The following is a 27,168-nucleotide window of genomic DNA, read 5'->3' as shown; positions in this document are numbered from 1 at the left end:
ACAGCATGATGGCGCCTTTGAAAGCGGAGCATTGGCAAGACAAGGAAGCGTGCAGTGCTCCTGCCTATGCCATTCCCATTGCGGGGGGAGCTAAAGGAAGTCAGCTGCCAGCGCTTTCAGTGTGTGGACACGGTTGTGAGCACTCAGGGGACTTCAGAACCGTAGAGAGCAAGCTTTGAATGTACCATCAGTGCACAACGTAATACACCCCTTATCTCTTCACATAGCTGTAAAGACACGTTATAAAGGGGGAGGTTAAGTGTTAACTGGTCGTTCTGTACCTTGAGAAGCTGTTAGCTCTCTAAACCTCCGAGTCCAGTACTGTCAATGCATGTGCAATTCCACTCGGAAACCTCAACCAGCATGAAAGCCAGTGCTAGTCATCCCAAAGTCATGCTCTCAGCCACACCCTGGAGCCAGAGCATCTCTGGGAGCAGTGGAGTAGACAGTTTCAGGAACACTCCCCCTTCACTTCCTAGGGCATGCCTGGTCAGATCTGGTTTCTCTGTTCTTGCACAATAGAAATCTTACAGCCCACTCAATATATGATCTCAAGGGGAGGGCGGGGGGGAGCCTTTCAGGGAGATTTACAGAATACATCTGAAGTGACTCCAAAATCAGGATGTTGTCAATTTCGTAATTAAAACCACTCTCCAAATTCTGTAGTTCACTACCCAAAGTGGAGGTGTTGGCACACGCAGAGAGTGTATTTTAGACAAGTCAAAGTCTCGCTCTCCATATGGAGTATGACTAGGAAGCAAATCCACTTGTCAATAAGACAGAACAATCATGCTTATCTGAGCTAGATTCCAGTGATACTAAGACATACCAGTTACACACACACTAATCTCTGAACTGTCACATTCACTCCTGACAAATTACTTATTTCACACAGTGCAACTACTCTTAACGTTCACAGTGCCACGCCCTCCCTAAATGAACTACGTTTTAGACATAGGGAAACTCAGGCAGAGCAGTTAAGAGATTTGCTCAAGGCCAAAGAACAACCGAGTCAAGAACCGGGGATTAGAACGAAGGGCTAGTCTTCACTGGCAACGTTAAAGCGCTGCCCATGCCTTGTGTGGTCACGGCGCAGCACTAGGAGAGAGCTCTCCCAGCGCTCTAAAAAACCCACCTCCACGAGGGGCGTAGCTCCCAGCGCTGGTGCACTGTCTACACTGGTGCTTTACAGCGCTGAAACTTGCTGTGCTGGGGTGGGGAGCAGGGAAGGTTCACACCCCTGAGCGGGAAAGTTGCAGCGCTGTAAAGTGCCAGTGTAGACAAGCCCTACGAGATTCCTGGCTCCCTGCAATGCACTCAATCCACTAGGTGCACAGATACTGTATAGCAGCAATTGGACAGACAGACTAACCATACCTGCTCCTGTAAGAGCCAACCGGACCATCCTAAAGACATACAGAAATCTCCGAGAGGTTTAAATGACAAACACTGAAGCCAAATCTGACCCAGGGAACTAATTCATCCAGCACTGAGAAAACCCCAGGAGGGCTTGATTTTTTATGTATTTAATATTTGAAAGGCAAGGTAGAAGAAAGAAGAGCTATTGATTTGTTCAAAAGCCTTTGGAGCCATGATGCACAAACCAGCAACTCCTAACAGGTCAGAAGTAGAGAAAGCAGGACTTTTAGTTCAGAGCATGCGGCGGAGCAGCCCCCAGAGGACTTGCTGGTAACACAGCAATCGCTCGCCTTGTTTCCAGCTGCTAGATTTCATTTTAAAGGCAACAAAATGCACGTTCGACACTCCCCTACAAACCTAGCCACGTAAGCAACAGCTGGAGCTGCAGTAGGCACATAGCGTGGTCACAAGTGGGAGAGGGGAAAGTCCAAAGCATGAGATTCCACGTAACCACTTGTCCCCCTCTTTCCTCCGAGCTCAACACACCTATCAGAGGGAAGCTGAGCGAACGCACCCACTGGAAAGCAACCAGTCACCCTTGATTACAGCTGGATGAAAATCCGACAAGGTTCTTCCAGTGCCCTCCTAAACCAGGTTAGGGAGTAGGACCCCCATTCCAGTGACCCGCAGGCTCCGGACAAGAGGAAGCCGGCTATTCCTGTAACCAGGGGGAGCTGCAGAGGTACCTGCCCATCGCTGCAGGAGGCAGGGCCAGGTGCAGGAAGCCAGGACCTGTTGGGGTAAGGCTGGAGACTGGAGCAAAGTTTGTAGCAAAAGGATTAACGAGTTTTGACATGGATGTCAATATTCACAAATCCCCAGGAGCACTAGAGCAGGCCCAGAGGCCTCCTGGGAAGGAGGCATTGATGGCGTCACTCCACATTCCTCCTCCCAACCTTGGGAGGCTGCTGGGGCCAAACTGGCCACCTGGACAGTTTAGAGCAGCCTTGGGACTGCTCTAACTTACACTGACCAATAAGAGTCTTGAAAATAACACTCGGCTAACTAGGATCAGTAGCCTGGCTTCCAACCTACACCGGACACACACACCAGGGCACCCCACCAAGCCAGCAGGTTAGGCTCTGCCCTAGCTGCGGCATGAAGACCCTTTGCGCCACTGAAGCAGTGCAAACAGAGCTTGAAGGAGCTGTGGCTCCTTCAGAGATTTCAGGGTCATAAAAAAACAAAACGGGGGGTGGGGGAGAGCAGGTGGCTGTTGTGCCACTCCAGTCACCATCAACTTGCCCTTGAGGCCTTGCCCTAAAGTCAGAGCTTAAAGCACCATTTAACCAGCAAAAACAAGGCCATCTGCCCTGCTCCATTAAAGGCTTCTCACGCTCCGTATCCTGCACCATTTACAGGAGGGTAGGTGTAGTTAGGTTCTCAAGAGAAAACAAACGGCCCTACTAGACAGGGGACCAGTGGCAGGGGAAGCGCAGGTCAGGGGCTAGAACTCCGGAACAGGACCACCTGTACTGCCCACTTCTTCGTCTGGCAGAACGTGCCAAAGGTCTGTTTGGCAGGGTTTGGGCAACTAACGCTTGTCTCTCCACCCCCCTGTTATTGACTTTGACTGGGATCCATGCAGAGACACAAACAATTCAAGACAAACTGTCACCAGAGCCCTGTGTCGGGCACACCAAGCCAGCCCAGGGTTCTGGAGCACGGCCAGCTGGCTTTGGTGGCAGCTTCATTTACAAACCGAATTCAATTAAAAACTCAAACAGCGCCCTCTCCCCTCTGCACTTTTCATATCAAATTCCATTTCACGTCGCTCCTCTTTTCCACCGCCACCCACACCCACAGAGTCAGTTGTGAGCATACTGCTGAAATGTATATCAACATAAAAGGTGTAGGAAGAGTTTGACAACTAGGGAGCAGGTGGAACACCAAGGTTAACTTTCGCAGTTGCCCTCTTGAGGTTTCAGAGTTAACACCCCTCTGAGCTATTGTTTCAGGCTGCCCGCATCAGGAAGACACCATCACAGAAGGTGTGCTGTGTGCATTCAAGGATTTATTCACAATCACAGGGGCTAAAAGTTTGTGTGTTTGACTTTAACAAAATCCGGAGTATGATTCTGCAGCTCAAAGGATATTAAGGACTATGTTCCACTTCTCCGCTAGCCCTGAATATCAGAGTTTGGTGTAGTAGCTAAACCCCTATTCATTCAGGGGAGGTGATCAAAGATATTCCAGGAGGCTGAAGGTGTAACCTGAACACAATGCAGAGGGCACCTCGTTTCTTGCTATTTCGTAAGCAGTCTCTCGAATAAGCTCCCCGTATCCACTCATTTCCTGACAGTGACAAGGGGGAAGCATATGTTACCGTTAGGAGTGAATCACCCACTTTTTTACATCTCAAAAATGTAAGGTAAGAAGCACGGAATGGGAGGGGGGGTTTGAAAAGGGAAGAGATCATGGTGTCCAGTGAACCCAGGAGCACCTCTGAAATTCAGACTATGTGCAAGGGGAGGAAATCTCTCCTCCAGTTTTTGCTTACAACATTTCTGCAGATTTCACAGCAAGAAGCAGTTGTCAGCTACATTATACTTAGCAAGGCCAAACTGCAGAGATCTCAGAGAGTGCTGCCCTATTGGGACTGGTTTAGACCGGCATCTGAGCAGTGTCACAGGGCCTGACCTCATCAGCAATTTGGGGGAATCCCCCACCTCTGCTCTACCAACAGGAGATTCGGGAAAAGCAGAGCGGGACTTTGTCTTATAAAAAGGGAGGTGAAGCTAGTAAGAACTTAAGCATGGAGTATTTTTAGCCCAAACCAGACTTCCCCTGCAAGGTGCACTTTGTGCTATAATCAGTGAGCACAGCAATTACAGTAAATTGGTTGCTCAGAAAAGGCACTTCACTGCTAGAGCGAGGGAGAGCTGAAGGGGGAGGGGTAGCTGAAGTTTACAAAGGACAAGTGCAAAAGGAGCAGATGTAAAGAGACAAGCAGTGAGCAAGGAGGAGAAGGAAGAGGGAGTACCCATTTCCCCAAAGTTCTCTGTGCAACGGGAAGACCAACAAGAGACATGGGCAGATTTAGGCTCAACTACGTCTCATCTAAGTACCACTCATTTTGCTGCTCAGGACACTGCATCACCACCTCCAAGCCAGCTGCTGGGCTACCAGGGGTGTTATTCTGCTCAACCATAGACGGTGAATGTAGAGGCTTGTTTACATGGGGAAACTGACTGGAACAGCTCCTCGCTTGGACACAGTTCTGGAGTAGGAGTCACTTGTACTGAATTCCAAAATAATGGGAGCTGTCCCAGGCGGTTTTCCAGTGTAGACAAGTCCTTAAACAGTTCACACTTTGAACCCAGACATAAGCCTGGGTCTTCACAGAATGAGCTTCACCTTTTGCAAGTTAACCCAAGTGCTCCTTAATGAGTCAAACAAGTGTGTAAGGAGCAAAGTCTTCTTTTGACATGCAGCAAAAGTGTGACATTCGTCATCATTTAAAACCAGTCAGATACAACCAGTAGTTAAGTTGGCTTTTCAGTATCCCAGTGTGGGTATGAGGAGAGAGTAAGAAATTGTCCTTGCCTTTCAGCTTTCCCTGTCACAAGGAATATTCTGCCATTTGAACGGCAGCAACTAAAGTCCGCATAGTTACCAGCCATTTGTGCTTGTATCTTTCATGGCACAAACAAATTCACTTTTGAAATAAAGACAGTGAAATGTTAACAGGCACTTTAAAGCGTATACCTCATTTTAAATCAGACTTATGGATTTTGCCTAACATTAAACACGCCTTTGTTTTGTTTATTTTTTTCAGCAGAGCCCGGCACGGAAGGGTTTGGTCAGTAAGTGACTGCAGAAGTACTATATTAAGTTACCAAGCAGAAAGCAAATTGCTGTAATGGACAAGGCGGGATTGCTATTCAGGGAACAGGCTGTGGTTCTGCCGATGACTACAGCAGAAATGGCAATTAGGCATCACCTGACCTCCGGTCTTACAGCATCTCTCTCTCCAGTTTGCCCGGAGAGATCTTTACACTAACACAGTTAGAATAGAGGGGAGTTGTCTGAGCAGGTATGCCACACGATGGAAAATGCTGCCAACACACAGAATACTTCACCTACCAATGAAAAGGTAGAAGTAGTAACTAGACCCATTGTCGGAAGCATTCTTACCGAATGCACACTTGTAAAATTGTCTACAAATTCTAAAGTAACCCCACCACCATAGCTCCAAGCAAGACCCACACCTTCACTATGACAAGGACAGACTTTGAACTCATCAGTATCTCCAGGTGTTAAGAACAGGGTGACCAGATGTCCCGATTTTATAGGGACAGTCCCAATATTCGGGGCTTTGTCTTATATAGGTGCTTATTACCCCCGTCCCAATTTTTCACACTTGCTATCTGGTCACCCTCCTTAGGAACCCCTGGATTTTATACGGCCAGCTGTCAACCACATCAGTCTTAAGTGCCTCTAGTAGTAGCTAGCTAGCCTATCGGTTCCTTGAAGCCAAACTGGTCACGGTCAAGTCAGGAACCAGAATCACGAGCACTCATGCCTCAGATATCTTGGAGCCATTTCCAGCTATTTAGCTCAGGACTAGATTTTCTGGTTTCTGCTAAAAATTGTTCCATCTAACTCTTAAGCCCCTGCTGGGAAATCCACTGTGACAATGGCCCTCTGGAGTAGTGAGCCCCAGGGTCTTTGGTAGCCCGCTCTGAAAGCTTTTTAAATGCTTAATGTGACTCAAGCTATCCCGGCTCACACATACAATGCAGGTCGTTATCTGTCAGACTGCGAGGCTCCCATCACCATAGCTCTCTTGATGTTGTTCATTAGTTAACTGTCCGAAGCATTCAGGCCCAGGAAGAACTAAAATGACTTCCAGCCTTCCACAGTCCGTTTAATCAGCTCCCCCACGTGACAGACCCTGAAGAGTTAGTTCATAAATTACCCCTCTGTTTGCATTAGCAGCCATGTAACCCGTCGCCGTAGAATAGAGAAGTCGGGTTTCTCGCTGCCTCTTACAGGTTAGTGTTCAGCTGGCCACCTTATGGCACAGCAGCAGCAGCCCACGAATCTCAGGGATATTTTACATTAAAACATTAACTTACCAGATACCCTTCCCCATGCAGTCCTGTGACCTGTATGGACTGCAAACCATTGCCACCTGGGCTACCCGAGTGCCAATGGGGTCACCAATGTGGCTGTCACACGCACAAGGACTCTCCCACCAAGGAGTAGAGTTGTCCTGAACATTTCAGGAACATCTCTGCTGGCCAAATGTAGGCTGCTTTCCATCAGTGCCTCAGCTCGCCCAGGGGGTGGTGAGGTGTAGCAGGGCTCAGCTAGGTGCCAGTGTCAGCTAATCCCAAGACAAGGCCAGGGCAGTAACAGTGCACAAAGGAGGATTTTATAGGTCATTCCCTGGTCCAACACCCCTGCAGGTTGCTGAGGACTCTACAAGAAAATAAGTGAACATGAGGCCTTATTTTTGTCTTTCCCTAAGTCTGCACACCTCTCTGTAGACATCTCCAGAGCTTCCCCTGAACCTGCGGTGTTTCGTCCTACTGCACTTTCGCTTTTTGATCGAACGCACTCCCTTCCCTGATGCCTGATTTTTAAACCTTAGTCTAAACACTACGTTTTAAAAGGTTTCAGAGTGGCAGCCGTGTTAGTCTGTATCAGCAAAAACAGCAAGGAGTCCTTGTGGCACCTTAGAGACTAACAAATTTATTCGGGCATAAGCTTTAGTGGGCTAGAACCCACTTCATCAGATGCATGGAGTGGAAAATATATACACACAGAACATGAAAAATGGGTATTGCCATACCAAGTCTAATGAGACTAATCAATTAAGCAATTAATCAATCAGCAGGAGAAAAAAAAACTTTTGTAGTGGAAATCAGGATTGCCCATTTCCAACAGTTGACAAGAAGGTGTGAGTAACAGGAGGGGAAAAATTAGCATGGGGAAATAGTATTTACTTTGTGTAATAACCCATCCACTCTCAGTCTTTATTCAAGCCTAATTTAATGGTGTCCAGTTTGCAAATTAATTCCAGTTCTGCAGTTTCTCGTTGGAGTCTGCTTTTGAAGTTTTTTTGTTGGAGAATTGTGACTTTTAGGTCTGTTACTGAGTGACCAGGGAGGTTGAGGTGTTCTCCGACTGGTTTTTGAATGTTATAATTCTTGACGTCTGATTTGTGTCCATTAATTCTTTTGCGTAGAGACTGTCCGGTTTGGCCAATGTACATGGCAGAGGGGCATTGCTAGCACATGATGGCATATACCACATTGGTAGATGTGCAGGTGAACGAGCCCCGGATGGTGTGGCTGATGTAATTAGGTCCTATGATGGTGTCCCTTGAATAGATATGTGGACAGAGTTGGCATCGGGCTTTGTTGCAAGGATAGGTTCCTGGGTTAGTGGTTTTGGTGTGTAGTTGCTGGTGAGTATTTGCTTCAGGTTGGGAGGTTGTCTGTAAGTGAGGACTGGCCTGTCTCCCAAGATCTGTGAGAGTGAGGGATCATCCTTCAGGGCAGGTTGTATACATTTTAAAAGTAGTTTGTAGTTTTAATTTCCTTAGAAAATTTCTCCAACTCTTGAGGAACATGTTATTTATTGGCTTATGCCACCTCCACCTTCCTAAAACACTAAGGCTAATGAGAAAAGAGGTCTGGTTTTTACATAGTTATCTTGATCTCCACTAGCATTTTGGGGCACAGGTAGTTTACCTAGGTGTAGTTATTAGTGGCAAATCCCAGGTGGCAGGTTTGAGGTTGACTTCAGCTAGCTACACTGAGGTAAGAGCTACATGTGACTTGTCCCACTAAGTTTACACAATAAGTTATCTCAATGTTAAAAAACAAAAACAAAACCAAAAACCACTTTTTGAAATGAAGGCAAAGACTTAGTGTACGATGGCTGCAATCAAACCAGACCCCTCACTTAGCAGATTCGCTACTCAGTAAGTTTCATACATACTTCACGGATTGTGTTTCACCTTTGCTAAGCTTGTTTTCTAACTAAGCAATTAAAGAGAGATTCTAAAGCATACCAAACCTATTTCGACTGGAAGAACACAACTCTGCTTTGCAGACGGATAAAACTCAAATATTCATGGTGCATTTTACCCTTTATCAGTGTACTGACAGTGCGTCAAAAGCATCCAAGGTGGACCAAGGCCAACACCAACTCATGTGCATTCTATACAGAAGACTTGATGTACCAAAGGACAGTGTACTCTACACATAGTATGGCATTGCCCCTCCTACCCTCTGCTGGACTTTTAATGGCTCCCCTAAAGCAAGACAGAGCCTTTATCATGAAGCTGAAGCGTTGACAGGTGGGAAGATAAAGGACTACGGACTAGTCAGAAAAGACTTTTAGATCGCACCAAAATCTCCAGATGTTCATATGTGACGGGTGATGGACAAACAAGGGTCAGGGCTCATATTTATCTAACCTGGGAGGCCTCTCCTCCCACAACCCTCTGCTCCCTTTCTCCTTCAGATCCTCCCCAGAACAGGGCCTTACATAACCCCAGTACACATACATCACCAACCATGCTAGCTTTGATCTTTGGAGAAAGGGCAGAGATAAGCCTTCTTCACATCATTCTACAACTGGCAGATGTAACTTGATGCCATCTCTCCAGGAGGGTTAAGGTTACAGAGGCCAACACCTCCAAAACCTTCCCAGCTGGACACCAGCAATGCATGTTTTACAAGCTCCGGATTGGTACATTCAAGGGCACTGCATTTCTCTGCGTTCTTGATTTAATTAAGCAGGGGCAAGCACCCCGGAGAAATCCTGAGCTCAAAATTGGATCAACAAGGAGGGGCGATTAGACGGTGGGAGCAAGATTGTGCTGGGACCTCCCCCGATCGTTCTCCCCAAGAAAGGGATTGTCGCATCCCTAGCCAAGCAGCGCAGAGCGATTGTAAGTAGAATGAGCTGCAGTCTGGGTTAGAGATTCGGTCACAAGAGCTTTAATGACACGAAACACATCCAGGGTCCAGATCTTCCCCTCCACTCCGGAGCATTTATGGAAATCAGGGCCCAGGAATTTGCCTTCCCTGCGGTGGTATGGTGGAAGTTATATCAATAACATGGTCACTTTACCACTCTCTCCTTTTCCTACCCCCTTTGTTCATCGCACTTACCGGCTGAGTTCTGCCACAACCCACACTAAGATTTTAGGAGCAGGGAATGTGTTTTTACTGTAAAAACAACGAGGAGTCCTTGCAGCACCTTAGAGACAAGCAAATGTATTTGGAGATCAACTTTCAAAAGCTCATGCCCAAATAAAATGTGTTAGTCTCCAAGGTGCCGCAAGGACTCCTCGTTGTTTTTGCTGATACAGACTAACACGGCTGCCCCTCTGAAACCTGTCATCTTTTTACTGTGTGTTGTCACAGGACCTAGCTCGGCGGGACCCTGATCCCCAGCTGATAACCGTGGGCACTACTGCAATGCTAATAATCACGCATAAGGGCCTAAATGAAACAATGTTCTTTTAACCTCATATTGATGGCGAAATGCTTTGTGCATGAGCCGTGAAGATGGGGACTGTAAGGGAATATTGTTGCCATTAACTCAACCCCTACAGCCCCCACAAACAGTTGGAGATGAGCACACTGTTCTACACTCTGGTTCAAAGCAACATTTTACTACATCTTCTACAGTAGTTGGTACTCTGCAGGCCAGCTCTACACAGCTGCATCACTTATAGCAAAGACAAACACTGCTTTCACCCAAGAAAAACAGTGACAGATTGGAGTCACTGCCTGCCCGCTGGACTCCTGTTCGAGATTCCAGGGAGTGCTCCAAAACAGAAGAATATTTAAGCCTGTCTCCAGAATAGTCAGCGTCCTGGAATCTCAAAGCCACAACCCTGCTTAAAACCCAAACACAAATATTCACTTGATAAAGTCTGTTTTGCACAGACTCTTGCCAGAAGACTAGCAGGGAAGAGAATGGAAGATCATTACGAAGACAAAGTAAATGGGGACCCAGTATTTACATTCTTTCCAAAACTTTCTTCACCAAACAACCCCAATCTGAACTGTGGATTCATAGGATGGGAATTCCAGTTACAGGGATGAATAACCGTAATACAAATTTCCATCAATTGTGTCAGTGCAGTTATGAACATAGTTAACTTTGTTGCTGATCCACCAACTTTACCTGCCTTGAGACAGCATTCAAGTCTCCCAGCAGCACTCCCGGCGAGTCGGACACAGCAGCCCTGGCAAGTGGGTAGGAATTCGTTTTGCCTCCCTCTTTCCAGGGGAGTAAAATCAGAGGCACATGAAAGTTAGGCAGCAGAACCGCCCGTTATGGACGCCACGTTATTACTGTCACAGTAAGAAATGGGCAGGGCAAATAGGTTAACTTCTACTGCTTATGCTCTATGCTCAGGGGCCTTCTCAGCTGATTCTCCTGCAAAGAGGAGAGTAAGAGCTGCCCTACATATCCTGCATCACAGGGGGAGAGGCTAACAGCAGCTGCCTAGATAGGTTACAGCTGCTTCTAAAGGCAGCACCCTCAAGACAAGCAGGGGAAGACAAAGGAAGGCACCCTAGATCAGTGGTTCTCCACCAGGGATCTGGGGCCTCCTGGAGGGCTGTGAGCAGGTTTCAGGGGGTCAGCCAAGCATGGCCGGCGTTAGACTCACTAGGGCCCAGGGCACAAAGCTGAAGCTCTGTGGGGCCCCAGGCAATCAGGGCCGCCCAGAGAGGGGGGCAATTTGCCCCAGGCCCTGCAGGGGCCCCCACGAGAATACAGTATTCTAGAGTATTGCAACTTTTTTTTATGGAAGGGGCCCCCGAAATTGCTTTGCCCCAGGCCCCCTGAATCCTCTGGGCAGCCCTACAGGCAATTGCTACCCCCTAATGCCAGCCCTGCAGAAAAACAGTTGTGTGGCACAGGTGGGTTGTGGAGTTTTTAAATAGCATGTTGGGGGGCCTCCAAAAGAAAAAAGGTTGGGACCCCCTGCCCTACATGCTGGCATACTACTGATCTACCACTGCCCTAATTTAAGCCGATAATTCTGTTACCTTTCTTCCTGTGCATGGGAGATCTGTCAGAAGTCTGCCTTCTGCATCCCGAAGGGCTGATACTAGATCATACCAGCATACTAACTACAAAGTACCCTTACTGGTCCAATCTCTTTGTATTTGTAGCCCACGAAAGCTTATGCTCATCAGGGCTAAAAGTACAGAAATAGAAGTCTCCAGTTTAGTCCATTTTAAGAAATTAATGGGGATATGACCACTCTCGTTGCCATTGTGAAATAAAATCCACACACACAAAGCTGCATTTCATTACAATCGCTAGAGGTGTTGCAATTTGTGTTAGTTACACGCACGGCTATTATTGATAAGGCTGAATAGTTGCAACATGTCAGTGTTACATTTGAATGAACTATGCAAGTTATGCCCCTTATCACTTTACCGCACTGAGGCAGAGCATAACCTTGTCCTCTGTCCAAGTCACTGTGGTGTCAGGCTACGTGAGGGAGTTTAGATCTCCACCCTTTTTCTCGAGTGACTTTGCTCTCCAGGTCTTACAATTATTCCACACAGAAGAGTGGGAGAATATTGAAGTATGTTGTTAGACACCCAAAAGTGTGCGAATGCCAGAGTCAAAGGTTGCACGTCCCCTTCTGTGCATGCAATGCGACAGGCTAGTTACAGGATTACATACCCTGTTATTTCCCTGCTAGCTTTGTTACACATTTAGTATCTAAATAGATTTCATTCCTTTATACTTGGTGTAATCCTAATGGAAGAGTAAGAGGTTTTTAGGGAGGGTTTTTTTTTTTTTTTTGGCTGGTTGGTTGGTTGTTTTTAGAAAAACCCACACTTCTGATGAGTTCAAAAGGACATTGTTAGCAGCTCCACATCAGCATTTTGGACTTATATTCTTGCTTCACAGAAAGACAGAGCGATCATCTGGAGTAAGTGCACCAGAACCAGTTTTATCAAGCAGCAGTTAAAGCACAATCTCCGTAGCTAATAGGAACCAGGTTGCTGGGGGGGGGGGGGGGGGATTATCCACTGCATTCCATACGCTGAGAATCAAGAGGGAATGACACGGCTCTAGACGTGCGTCTATTTACTCCCCCTTTCTAAGTGCAATGCCAGGTTGTCCAAATTCACAGCAGCGTTTAGCATGAGACATTGGACGTTCTGTTGCCTTTTCTCTGTTTTCCAACTCTGCCCTTTTCACTTTATCTCATTGCAGGGAATTTTGCCTTTAGTTGGGCATGAATTTGTGACCAATCGTACAGCAAGGATCTCAGCATTTACAGGTTTCTCTTACAAAGGGTAAGGGCTCACTGTGGCGTTAGTGTTTTCCTTCTTTAGAGTATTTTAAGATTTCCACACGTGTTCTAGAACAGCCTGGTTCCAATGCTCCTGAAGAGGGTTAGCTTCTTACATGGAAGACGGTCATCTTGCTACAGCAGGAGTCAGTTTCTTCCACCTCTAAGCGAAAACACTAACTCTTTAATCCCAATTAAAGTAGTATCCAGCAATTTAAAAGTGATTCCAACAAAGGCTCCAGCCCTTAGACTTCTGGGCAACTGAGTCCTTACTGCTACAAAAGGGAGTTGTATAAGCAACCTCCGGTATATTTACACAGTGCCTTCCAGAAGTGACACACACCACTTCCCGCCCTGAAGATCTTACAGTCAAAGTTAAGAATCACCAGACATAGAACAGACCAGGAGAAAGAGGGGCCGTGTGGTTTCAAAGGAAGTAAGATAAGGTGTTTGGCAGAGGAGGACAGGGAAGCCATTCCAAGCAAAGAAAGCATGAAGCCCAGAGTGGTCATTCTGGCCTGCTCATTCAGAGCCATCTCTTCTTATCCACTCCCCAGTTATCCAACTACATGGCATACATCAGTGCTCGTGGCCAAACCTTTCTGTCCTCCAGCCTTTTCAGAGGCAGATTAAGGTTTCCTGGGGCCCTGAACCACAGCAAGGGGGGGGAGCCTTTCCCACCCCTTCTGCCTGCAACCCTGCCCCCATTCTGCTCCTTTCTGCCACGGAGCAGGGTCAGGGTGTGGGGGCTTCTCCTGCCCTGCCCTTCCAGCGGCCAGGGCTCCAAGCTTCTGCCACCCAGTGGCAGATTTTTTCCAGAGGCCCCCCGTTGGCCGGGGCTCCATTGACCCAATGGCTAATTTGCCACTGCTTAGCTGAAGTGTCCATAAGCCTCCTCCACTCGCCACGAAGCGTAACTGTCCTGACGGCATTTCTGCATTCTGGACGTTGAGGGTGCTCATGGTCCCTCTCACCATTCCCCTGCATAGGAGGGAGCCGGGCGGAGGACACACAGCAAGCGGCTGAAGTTCCTGGCACTCCCTGAACCTCTGTAACCCGGTTCTCTCTGCCGCAGACAACAGCTCCAAGTAGGAAAAACCCAGAGCCAAGATCCTCACAGATCAGAAAATGCCCCAACGGAGCTCAAACCCAGCCCGTCACTACCACTGCCCAGAAAAGGCGGATTTGCAGCAAGACAGGGTTTCCCTCTGATTGCCGCATGGGGATGGGACTGCCACACCGGTTCCAGTGACCACGCATCCCTTTCCCGGTGTGGACGCTCATAGCCCAGCTCCAAACTCGCTGGGGGCGTTGCAGCGGTGCTCCAGGGAGTAACAGTTCCCCCAGAATCCTCAGCCCTGCACTTGTCCAGGGCTGTTTTGAAACCACAGATCAGGGATTCTCCACCCTGAGGAGAAGGGACAAGAGACCCTAGTGGTCCCTACTTACTCTCAAGTTAAACCCATTAAGCCATGTCAGCCAACATCCTGGGTGTCTCAATCGGAGTTCGGACCAGGGCACAGAAAACAGACTTGCTCCGGGGTATGGAAAGATAATCTCATGGCCACGGACATAGGTGTGGTGTCCAGGATCCAGTTGCTGGACTTCTCTGCAGCCTTGGACACAGCTGACCACACCTCAGTGAGGCAGCAGGAGCGGACTGCCCAGCACGCCCAATTGCTCCTCTCCAGCAGAGCTCAGGGAGTGGTGAGGGGTAACTGCTGCTCCTCTCAGACGACCCTCCTCTGCTGGGTCCCTCAGGGATCCATTCTATCCCTGCTCCTCTTCAATTCCGACAGGAGATGCCAGGCAGAGATGCCGTGGGCTCCGCTGCCAGCTGGCGACTCTCAGCGCTACACTTCGTTCTCCAGCGGCGCAGCCACGGTCACTGCTAGCACGTCTCACGCCTGCGAGAGATCAGCTCGTGCAGGGAGAGCGGCCAGTCCAAGTTGAACTCAGGCAAGACTGAAGCAATGCTGATTAGAAAGGGGAACGGACGGCTTTGCACCGACTGAAGGCGTACCGCCCCATTTGTCAAAGTGTGGCCAAACCGGTTTGACGCCTCACTAAGTCTGGAGGATCAGGCAGCATCAGTTCCCAAAAACGCCTCCTTACACCTCCAGCTTGCTAGGAAGTGACGTCCCTCCCTGCTGGACGAGGACTTGGCCACAGCAACCCATGCATGGGTCACTTCCCGGGCGGGTTCCTGCAACTCGCTGTATCCGGGGCTGAACATGAAGGTGATGCCCGAGCGCTAACAGCTGGGACAGAATGTGGCTGCTGCCGTCTCCATGGCTCAGGCCACCGTGAGCACGTCAAGTGCATCCTCAAATCCCTCCTCTGGCTCCCAGTCAGTTCCAGACGCCAGTTTAAGGCCTGAGTCCTACTTTTCAAAGCAATTAGTGGGTCAAGCTCCAGCTACATCAAAGATCAAATTTTGATCTACGAACCACTGCAATAGCTGCACTTTTCGGGATACTGCTGATCACAAAGCCCTGGACGAAGCCTGTGAGAGCTGGGAGAAAGCTCTCCCTGTCCAGAGGATACGGCTATGGACCAGCCTTCCAGAGAAGACCAGGCTAACAGAGTCTGACTGTCTTTAGAAAATATTGCAAGGCTTTCCTCTTGGAGAAGCCTTTTCACTGTGACTCACAATTTGAACGCTCCTTTTATTCTCATGCCACTTGTTCCTTTACCCCACCCCTGCCAAAACAAAACAAAAAAAGCCATTCTACCCACTCCAAGCAGAATTCGGTCCTGAAAGGAGCAGGGCCAGAGACACGATGCAGGGACACTGCTATTGATTTCATGTGAGAGTTGTAAGGCACTGTGGGAATAGGCTGATCGTGCTAATGATTCACAGGGTAGTGTATTCAGTCTGTTTTTGCCTAAGCATAGCTGAAGCCCAGGTCAGTTTTTTCCAAAAAGGAAAAAAACAAAATCTGAATCTTAGAGGCAGGGAAGAGTCAGCAAGAGAGAACACCCACCTCTTCAGTCACTGATGTACTCTGCTAGGGAGCAGAGATAGGACCCCAAGTGTTATGAATTTATACCTGGGCTACAGAAATCTACAGTCGCCAACCTGCATTTTTAAAGAGCTTGTAGGACCTGTTACAGTACGTGACACAGTCCCTGTTTCTCCAAGCCTCTTCTGAAAAGCAGCAAGAATCGATGCTGGAAAATCAACTGCTATTCAGTCATAACCGAATTACCTTGCTTTTGTTGGTTTGCAATCAGGCACTTAGGGGAACTCTACACTACAAAAATTTAAGTCGACTTAAGTTATGTTGACATACAACCATCAGGGTAATTGAATCAGTTTTACATGTCCACACTACACTTCTTGGGGTGCTTGTCCCCACTTACACCAATTTAACTGCCAGCAATTTAACTCGGGCATCGCAGGATGGTTTCTGAAAGACAGCAACAGTTGATGTAAGCAACAGTGTCTACACTGACACTGTCCATCCAACTACATCAACCTAAGCACTGTGACTCTCACGGAGGTGGAGTTGTTAATGAATGAGTTCTATCAGTCGACGTAAGCGAACTCCGTAGCATAAACCAGACCTTAGCATTAACAGCCTCAGTGACCTAGAGTAACATACCAGTTTCTGCTGATTTAGTGACGAACAGTTCCTCTGAGGGCTTCCCATAGCTCCTAATGGTCTAGAGCCATCTACCAAGATGTGAACCCATCATGCACAACTTCTAGCTTACTGGAAAGAACATTGTTTTTATCCAAATTGAGATGGGGTGTGGCTCACTCTCTAGCCAGGCCAAGAATATGCCATTCTAGTCTATCCTTAGACTGTTGTCTGGTGACCTTTCGTTAGAGACTGTAAGTGCTATTTAGGAAATATGGGCTTGCTTTTTTTATACTAAACAAATCCAATTTCTGTGAAAAGTGAACAGAAGGGAAAGGCAGATCTAGACTGTGTGTTAAGGTTCAAAGAGATGGGCCCTGCGTTTAGCTCAGGATTAGAAAGTATGTTCTTTTCCGTTTTGGATATGGTACTTTAAGATGTTGCCTTAAACTTGTGCTCTTCAAGGCACAGGAACACAAACAAGTGTATTTTCTACGGGTAAGCACCATATTTAAGTTAAGTTACAACTGCACACAAGAGCCTCTGTTGAGTGTGGTTGTTTGTATTCATAGACTTTAAAGCCAGAAGGAACCACTAGATCACCAAGTCTGACCTCCTGCATATGACAGGCTGGTACATTTCGCCCACTTACCCCAGGATGAAGCCCAATAACTTGCATGACGAACGCACATTTTCCAGGCTGCTGAGGAGGCAGGAAAGGGAATTCTGAGCCTCACCAAGGACAGGCAAGAGGATGGGCCAGAAGGTACATTTGGCCCATGAAGATTAACACAAGAGCAACATTCAGCAGCAATGAACTAAAACATCCACGTCACACGCTGCCCTCCCCATACGCCAACCAGCCGTAGCACCACAAGTTGGCCCAACATCGGTAAGCCATTGTATTTTCTCCCACGTCACTGCTTCCCAAATATCACTGAAACAAGGGTTATAGTACAGAACAGCACGTTGCTAGTGCCGCTTACTGGGGGAGAGAGAAGGAGTCAGGCAATAGAATTATTAAGCAATGAATTCCCCCATTCCCCTTCTCCCCCCAGGGAGCACCCAGCTAGCACATCACCAAGGTACTGCATGTAGGCGCAAGCCCCACAGCGCCATACACAGTAGTACAGAGGGGACATTGGGAAAGCTGGTAGGTCTATGACTACACAGATCCACCAGCCAAGTACTCCTGAGTGTGTAATGGTCATGATATCGCCAGAAGCCCCACAGCTGAGATGGGAACTTTACAGCCTGGGGAATAGACATTTTGTTGCTACAATCCCTTAAAAAACTCCCTTTAAATAGTGCAGGGTTTAGATCCAACGTGCTAGTGTGGAATTAGGAAGCACTATCACAACGTTGCACCAAATCTCTGTGCAATACAGTACCGCACCGGCGTATTACCATGTTCCTTCCTGTACACGTCGTCTCACCCAGAGCCCACAGATTTTATATCTGCTCTTAAATCCCAGCGGGATGGATTTGGGGCAGCTCTGTAACCATTTAGGAATACAGTATGCTGGCTGGTGGTCGGGGTGTTCTCGGTGTGAACAGACTCGTTCACGCAACAGGAGTTTGTGTGGAAAGACAGGAAAGAGGGGGAAAGAATGGCTCAAGATAGCCACTTCTCAGCACACGCTGGACAGTTATTAAGGGACATTGCCAGCAGTGGCCCCACCCTCCATTCCAGTCCTGCTTGTCCCCCTTACTCCTTCTGCAGGGATCCCAAGCCACCCTCGGCTGGGAGTCCCCCCCTCTCTAACCCACACCGCTGATGCTGCCAGGACTCAGGTTCTCAGCACGCGCCGTCACACCACCATTCGGAGCTCTGGCCCAGCGTCCCCCGGCTGGGCTGAGGGGGGGCCCAAGTCAAATGCTGGTAGTGTTGCAACCCTGCAGCCTAAGTGACGCGCCACGTTGTTCCAGCAGCAGCTGTAAGGGTTTCATAAGGGACCCCTGCCTACGTGAGATCGGGCCATGGCCCCTCTGGCTCCACAGCCTATGGGCCGTTTCCAAAGCCGCTGGGGGGAAAGGTTAGAAATCCAGTTCAGCCTGAGCCTGACTGACAAGCCCCGCGTGCAGCAGGACTAACGCTTTGCTCAGGCCGGGAGGTTTGCAGGCTGTCAGCTGTCACATTAACCGGGTGGCTTAAGGTGACATGCTGTGGCCACTGAAGCTTAGCAGCACCCGTGGACTGTGCGCTGGAGCCCTACGCATGGCAGGTTTCAGAGAACGCGGGCCAGGCGCATTCGCTGTTCTCTGCCTGCCTTCTGCTGGGGCTTCCTTAGGCAGCTTTGCCCTGGCTCAAGAGAAAACGGTCTAACGTGCTCTAAAACCCACCCGCAGACGCAGATTTCACTTTGGAAGAACTGCCAAGGACATTAGCATGAAAGAAGCACAGAGGAGATGAGAGACTCTAGTAATAGGGCAGCGATACTCAGACCTCAGTGCTTCAGGAGCCAAATTAGCGACATTACCCAAGACAGTCCCCGTCGTGTGAATTCATTGTTTTATTTACTATCTAGTCGTATTGAAACAGTGACACGGGAAATAGTTAGAGTCAGTCTCTCCCATCTATACATTTTCTCTCACAGCAAAAGGACTGACCAAGTATTATTATTTTACCACCTACAATTAGTTACTAGCCTAATAGAAGTATCCTCACTGGTTAATCCTGGAATCACAGAGTGTTTTATAGCATGTGCTGCAAAAGCCACCGGAGCCACGTGAAAGAACCACTTGCAGGTCCCAAGCCTCAGCCAGAATCTCCCTGTATCAGGGTCAGGTAAGCCCGAGTCAGGCTCCTCTACCTTTTCCCTGAACAATGGGGCTGCGCGTGAGCAAAGGACGGCAAGGGAGGGAGGACATGAAGGGTGTTGGAGTCCTACAGGGGATGAAGGGTTTGGTGGGGAGACGGCTCAGCCTCTCTGCCACCTTTGACCCTTAGGGCTGTGCTGCCGAGGGGCCAGCGCGGCGCTAGATGACGACTCTTATTTGTGTCAAGGTTCATCCAAAGACGAGGCTTTTGAAAACCCGATTTGAGGCGAGAACTTGGAAGAACTCTTTCCAAGAACGCAGATTTTCTCTGATCCCTCCACAATTAAGGGATTGCCCTCAAAGGGGCCTTTGCTCTCTGGGAGCTGACAGAGCAGCATCGTGGGGGAGGGGGGACACCTTCCTCTGCAGTGAGGTACTTGGAGGGGAAGGTAAATGGAGCCCTCTGTGCCCTCCCTGTCACCCAACGACGCCTCCCCACAGCTGCTCCACCAGGCAATGGGTGGAGCTCAGGGTCTTTCCATCTCCTCTACTGATCGCTGATGAGAGGAAGGCACCCAGGACTCCCGACCTGCCCCAGATTGTCTCCAGCACTTGCCTCAGTCCTCTTCCCCTGATGCTGCTGGTTCTAGAGCAAGAGGGGAGATCAGAGCAGCGCAGGGAAATGTGGGGAGGAAAGAAAGGGGTCACAGCTGTGCACTGCAGGATGTCAGGGGTGGAGCGGTACCCCCCGAACCTCTCCCCACACCCATGACCCCTCCTCCATTTGTCCCTGCGTCAAACTATGCCCCCCACTGGCAGCCATCCCTGCACCCTCTGCCCAGGGCCTCAACCTGTGGGGCGGAGAGAGAACCTGCATGTGCTGGAGAGGCAGAGAGACGGGAAATAAGGAGATGATGCAGGGCAGTCAAGGGGCTAATAGGCATCCAGTGTCTTCTGTGCCAATCGATCACAGCCAAGGAGCCAAAGCGGCAGGAGAGCCGGGCTGTTGGGCCACCTGAGTGCTGAGAAATTATTTAACCAAAACAGAAGTTAACTGCCCAAAAACTTCATTAACAAAACGTTACGGTTGCTCAGTGGTGATGCTCTGGAAGGCCACAAGACAAGTTCAGCTACACTCAAATCTCTGAAAATCCAGAAGCAAGGTGCTAAGGTACACACCACCCCTGCAACATAACCTTAACTCTGCCCTCTTTGAGCAATGCCCCAATGTGCCAAAGCGACACTGGCACTCTGTCCTTCCAGATGCTACAGAACTCTCTGGGACACAGCACACGAGCACTGTAAAGGCAAAATTCAGGTTCAGGTCAGGCAGAGCAAACAGGCATTACCTACCCCCAGCTACTCTCAAACTCTGCACAAATCACACAAACCACCCCCACCCCCAACATGCTAACTGTTAACACCCCTTCACCCTTGCTTTGAGGGTTCATTCTGCGACATTATGTTACCTTCACTTACCCCTCACTAAGCCCTGAAGACCAGAGTTACATATGTGACCAGACTGCTGACAATCCCCATGACAAGACAACCCTGTGCACCTCAGACAACCTACAGAGCTCAGCATATTTGAGCCATCAAGGTACACATGCACCTCTCATTTCATACCGAGATCTCTTCCAATCTGCTCTAACTAATCCCTTCACCATTCAATATAGCTACACAACAGTGAATGCAGCTGGAGTGCATGCAGATAAATGCTGGCATTCAAATCAGTGGAGCACAAAACATCCTTGTCTATTTACAGCACCCCCCTTCTTGAAACATTCCCAAAGGCTGCGACTTGCAGTGTTACCTCTGCCCCCTGGACCCGGGGTGGCACGTTCCTTACCTTTGTATTTCTTCTTTTCCAGAGACCTCCGTGTGGCTGAACTCTACGTCCTGGAAAAGCACAAGACACTACCACCAGGCAACCCACCTCTGCATTAAAGTTTTTGAGCAGTTAATGGAGAGTGGCCTGACACCAGGCTTTCTGCCCTCAGCTAACCAAACCTGACAGGTGTACATACAGGCACCCTTTCCCCAGATATTGACAGAAGCATTTGTACACAAAACTCATTTGTGAGCCAGTCAACAAATGCAAATATAGTCGTCATTGCTTATACAACAGCCTAGCTCCTCACATGTCAATGAGAGCAGATGCATCAGGATACTGACAACAGAGCCTGTCTAAATATTTGGGATGGGCATGTGGGAGAGATGACCTCTCATTCATTAAATAAAGACAAACAGCATAAAGGGAAGTTAGAAACTCATGAGTTGCCCTAACATAAGATAACCTCCCTTACTCTTTTGTTTCAAGTAGGTTGCATCACTAGTCTACTTGAAACAAAGGATATTCAAGAACAGCTTTTGCTCTGCATTTCTGATAAGACTATTTGGCAGATTTAAAAACTTATCTCACCTACAGCCTTTAACTCTGGTAGGGACTAAAACTGCCATTCGCAGATCTGGAAGTTTCTGGAGAACCGTTGTGTTTTGCTTTTATAGGCTAATTAAACTATTTTTCAAATGAATCTTTTAGGAATACAGCCATCAGAAAGTTACATAGAACTCAGCGTGTATACATGAACTACTGTGTAGTTAGTCATATAAGTACTAACACATACGTCACACAGCAGCTGTTTCCAACATTTGTTAGAGGGAAGAGAGCTTCTTTGTTACAAAATTAAGTGAAAAAAAGTTTAACCTATCACATAATCCTGGTTGTCAGTCATAGAACTGGCATTGATTATGTGCATAACCCACCGATGAATGTCTGATTTTTATTACTGAAGTCATAAGACACCTCAATGTACATTATAGTGAAGTTTGGGTTTAAACCAAGATACAAGGCCTTTAATTTAAACACTTTGTTTTGTCACTTTTCCATTACTTCACTATAATAGTCTTTGATGAAATTAAGTTCCAGCCAAAGTAAACTAGACTTTATAACGTAGTCCTACTTTGGAGGATGCAGAGAGGTAATCATGTATTAGCATGTGAAATTAGACATTCTCTGACCATAACGCTAGAGACACTTTCATCTCTGGATTTGGCCGTATTTCGCGTTCACCGATGCCTGTCAATTTAGCAGCTTGCATAGCTGGTTGACACATATTTCAGTCCCATAACTAGCATTCTGCTCTGGGGTGCAGTGCAATCCGCAGCTGTTATTTTATAGAGTGTTGTGGGGCTCTATGAAACCCAATCCATCACAAGCAGGCCACACGTTGTAATGCAATCATTTCCTTTGCCACTGGCAGTTCACATGAAAATGGTCTTGGGAAAGGGACAAGAGACACAGACATTTCTCTTTAGAGCATAAAAAAAAAAAAAAAAAAAAAAAAAAAAAACGATAATGTTGTGCTTGTCATTTAAGAGCCACAAAAGCTAGTTTACGTCAACAAATCAGTGATTGCCGCAAATCAGGAAGAGTTTTGACCATAATGAATGTTTTATTTTTTGTTTAAGTGACACTACTGTAGTGAGGAACACTCGGAACGATGGGTACTTTTACCTTTGCTGAAAATATACCCTTCACGTTGCCCTCGCGCAGTCACCTACGTCTATAAAGCATTAAGTACAAATCTCATCTGGCAGGAAAGGTAAAAGCATTTCCATGACTTTAAATGAGGTGTTAATTGGCATTTTAACAGATTTACTGAATGAACACTGCAACCACAGTCAGATGGTCATATTAAGATCCCAGTAACTAAGATGGTCAGACATTTGATGAAGACGGTTTTGTACTTTCCATCATGTTTTCTTTTTTTCTTCTCTCTTTTGTGTTTGTTTGGTTTTTTTTTGGGGGGGGGGGGAGTTGTTTCTTTGTTTTGTTAAAGGTTTCTCTCCCCTGTTATGTTAAGATCCACACAAGTATCAGGGAGAAAAGTAACTAAGGTGCTGATCCTACAAATACTTAAGCACCGGTGCAGCTTTACTGGCACAAGTAATCATGCTAAAATTAGGTTTAATCTATACAGCTGTATGCAACAGTGTTACCATTTGCTGGACCTCTGGCAGCTGCTATGAACAGTAACTCCATTCAATTAATCCTTTAGGGATTGACAGACAGGGAGGATATAGGGAGAAACCAGAAATGTAGCCGTCTTTAACAGTTAGAACTGTTGTATCTCAACTCCTACAAAGCAAAGGAGTTGTTACTTTAGAGCACAGGGCGACAGAGCAAGAGAGCCACTAGAACGGGGGCTCTCAGACTGGGGGTCGGGACCCCTCAGGGCGTTGTGAGGTTATTACAAGGGGGGCCGTGAGCTGTCAGCCTCCACCCCAAACCCCGCTTTGCCTCCAGCATTTATAATGGTGTTAAATGTATTTTAAAAAGTGTTTTTAATTTATACGGGGCGGGGGGAGAGGGAGTTGCACTCTGAGGCTTGCTATGTGAAAGGGGTCACCAGTACAGAAGGTTGAGAACCACTGCACTAGAAGGTCCTATACAGGTAAACTCAGCAAGCAAAACCATTTAACAGGGTGGCAGTCACCTCCACAAACATTCTGAATTCCAGAACAAGTTTACATTTCTGAAGTGAAACTGGGAACACAGAAATTAGCAAGAAAAGCATCAGGGGAAGGGAGTTCCTCTGGATTTTTGTGTGATGTCCAAGCATCCCATCAGCTAGCTATCTGATGCGGTCATCAGACCCAATGCCCCACCCCATTCTGAAACCAACCACAGTAAAGCAACATAAAGCTAATGAAGAATGTGTACACTTCTAGAAACTTTGTTCTAGTCATCCAGTGTTATTTCACTCTTTATAAAAAGGAGAACCTTGTCATATAACAGAGGGGTAGCCGTGTTAGTCTGAATCTGTAAAAAGCAACAGAGGGTCCTGTGGCACCTTTAAGACTAACAGAAGTATTGGGAGCATAAGCTTTCGTGGGTAAGAACCTCCCTTCTTCAGATGCAAGCCTGAAGAAGTGAGGTTCTTACTTGCATCTGAAGAAGTGAGGTTCTTACCCACGAAAGCTTATGCTCCCAATACTTCTGTTAGTCTTAAAGGTGCCACAGGACCCTCTGTTGCTTTTTACAGATTCAGACTAACACGNACCAACCACAGTAAAGCAGCATAAAGCTAATGAAGAATGTGTACACTTCTAGAAACTTTGTTCTAGTCATCCAGTGTTCTTTCACTCTTTATAAAAAGGAGAACCTTGTCATATAACAGAGGGGTAGCCGTGTTAGTCTGAATCTGTAAAAAGCAACAGAGGGTCCTGTGGCACCTTTAAGACTAACAGAAGTATTGGGAGCATAAGCTTTCGTGGGTAAGAACCTCACTTCTTCAGATGCAAGTAAGAACCTCACTTCTTCAGGCTTGCATCTGAAGAAGGGAGGTTCTTACCCACGAAAGCTTATGCTCCCAATACTTCTGTTAGTCTTAAAGGTGCCACAGGACCCTCTGTTGCTTCTTGTCATATAAGTTTTGATAAAAGAACAAAGAGAATCTGAGTACAGTCATCCAAGGCTAAATATAGAGCAGTGAATTAAATAATCACTGCTGTGACCTTTCACTCTAGATAAAGAATAAGCAATCCATCTTCCACAAAAGGAGAACTCCTTCAAAAGAGTTCAGTTACATCCAGGCAACATCCTCAAATTGTTTAAACAAATCATGCTTGGGAAGATTAGCAAATTGTGATAAGAGCAGTGCCGTAACACTCCTAGTAAGTTACTTTCTAGCATATTTGTTTATAAAAAGAAGTCATTCCGCCCATTACAGCATGTTTGGAAGCATCCCAGTAGATCTGGCATCAGAGATCTACCATATATACACAATTGTACATTAACACTCATGGATGAATAAACAGTGGCAGAACATTACACTTAAATGATCATGCTTCTATCCATTAACATCCAAGAAATATTGTCCTAGTCTGTAGGCCTACCAACAGGTCCCCTTTGAACAAGGCCTCTCTTCTTAAATATTGACAATTTCTCTACATTAAGATCTGCAGTATGTATACACATGTTGATCTCTGAAGCTATGTCCTAGCCACATCCACATTCCAGCTGTCATCTTTAAAATTAATGAATGTAATTCTGTCAGTCTGAAGGTTTTCTTTTTGGATTACCTTTAACTAGACTCATCTGAAAGTTCCTAAGTATTACCGGTTGAACAATATATCTGAATTCTCCAGAAAATGTTTCATCTGAGATATCTATTATATTTTATAGTCCATCTGCAGAAGAGACCAAAAACAGGAAGCATAGCTTTGGTTGTGCAGATACATTCCACCGGGATTTTGTAACATGTAATAATAGTCTCAGAGGTTATAATTCAATGGCATTTTCTCAGAGCTATAACAATAGGTCTTTAGAAAAATCAAATCAGTGATGTCCTCATATAAAATAAGGAACGTACCATAAAGCAAGCAGACATACTTCCCTACAGGAGGGAATGGTTAATATTAAACCAAGGTTGGGGGGTTTCCTTATTTTGTTTGTTTTTTTGCCTACATATGAAAGTCTCAATACAGCTTCCCCACTCCTGTCTTTCAGTAACCCCCCCCCCCCCCCCCACACACACACACACACACACATCTCCGCCCCAGAGCAAGAGTTAAATTTCAGTTAAAACATCAAGTGCATCAAGATCCAATACTAGGTCAGATTAGACATTCACTGCTAGAGCTAAATGCTTGCAAATTCTTAAGAAGAGGAAATGTAATCCAGCCCCTCGTGGAAGAAGTCCACTCCTCACAGCTCTGCCCTACCAAAACACCAACATGCACAATCATTGTTCAGTGGATCTCTGGTCACACGCCTTTCTGATCCCAAATTAGAGATGTATAAAAATAAACCAAAACAGTCCCCTGACTATTTCCCTTTAGTTCAACACAGGTCTGTTGGATTCGAACATTTCCCTTGCCCAGGGACTGGTCTACCTCTCTGCATAAGTAAGTTAGAAGGGAAATTGTAATGAATTCACTGTTTCCTGATATCACATGCAATTCACAGCAGCCGCCTCCTTTCCCCAAAGGAAGGCGCTGATCTTGCCATTTTTCCACAGGTTTAACTTGCCTGGAAGTCATTGAGAATTTTCAGCACCGATCATTTGCCGAACGGATTTATGGGGCGCAATCGTTCAAGGAAAACTGCTCCCGCACCTCACAGGGCGGCTTCCCAGCAGCACCCTCGTAAGGCTGTGGCTGGAGGCAGCTCCCGCAGATCCGTGGAGGAGGCGCCCAGCGGGCACCGTTGCGAGCTTGCCCTGGTGTGATAAACCCAGGTGGACTTCCAGGCGCAGGGCGCAATGTGACCCCTCGCCTCCCTCCCCACACGGGACGCGGCTCTCTACAGCCGCCGGGGGCGCGGACAATAACAACTGCACCGGGGGAGACAAACCCCTTAGCGAACGGGGAGCTGCCGAGCTGGGTTCGTCCCAAGCGAGTCGGACAGAGCCGGTCACTATTCGCAACCCAGAAGGGAAGAGTCTCGCCTACCCGAGCTCCGCTAGCGCCGGGGTCCCAGTGCCTGCGCCTCGCGGTTATTTAACGCTGGCCGGGCGGGGGCGGGGGCGGGACCTCGCAGCCAGGCGGGTTTGTTTTTAGCGACTTCGCTCCCGGCCAGTGCCCGAGGGGCGGCCGCAGAGTCCCCGCCAGCCCCGGACAGGGCGCGTCTGCCCCTGGGGAGGTGTAGCGGGGCCGGAGCTGGGCTGGGGCCGCCCCACGCCGGCGGGACACGGTCCCAGGGCGGGTTCCCGGCAGCCCGGCTCCCAACCCGGCTGGCACCGGGCGCGCAGGGCGCACCAGGCTCCGGGGCCGCCGCCAGCGTCCCCCAGCCCCGCGCAGGGGGCAGCGCAGCCGGGCAGCTCCCGCCCCGCCCCGGGGACCCCCGCGCCCCCGGCCGCCACTCACCCCCCGTGCGCTCCGGCCGCCCCGCGTCTCCAGCGCCCGGCACCGCGCGGCGGGGCTGGCTCCGGCCGGCCGGCGGGGGGATTGGGCCGGCCGCCTGCACGTCAAGCCAGCCGCGGGCGGAGCCATCGAGTCACTCGGGACGGGGCGGGACCGAGCCGGCCGGGAACCTCCCTGCCCAGGCCGGGGCTGGGACCCCGGCTCCGCCGCCGCCCCTCCTGCGAGCCCCGCAGC

At 48.1% G+C, this 27,168-nt stretch overlaps 1 protein-coding gene across 1 annotated transcript in view; it reads right to left on the bottom strand.

Moving 5' to 3' along the window:
• The window catches only part of PLS3 (plastin 3), a 79,612-nt gene extending 52,959 nt beyond the window's left edge, over positions 1 to 26,653 (bottom strand). Inside the window, exon 1 of the mRNA XM_034781130.1 lies at positions 26,524 to 26,653. The gene's annotated coding sequence lies outside the window, so the exon portion shown is untranslated. The remainder of the gene's footprint in view (positions 1 to 26,523) is intronic.
• Between the last annotated feature and the right edge of the window lie 515 nt (positions 26,654 to 27,168).

The sequence above is a fragment of the Trachemys scripta genome, chromosome 9 (genome assembly GCF_013100865.1).
Source record: "Trachemys scripta elegans isolate TJP31775 chromosome 9, CAS_Tse_1.0, whole genome shotgun sequence".
Taxonomy (NCBI): domain Eukaryota; kingdom Metazoa; phylum Chordata; order Testudines; family Emydidae; genus Trachemys; species Trachemys scripta.
Note: the sequence above shows the minus strand (reverse complement) of the source record. Positions and strands in the feature narration are given on the sequence as shown.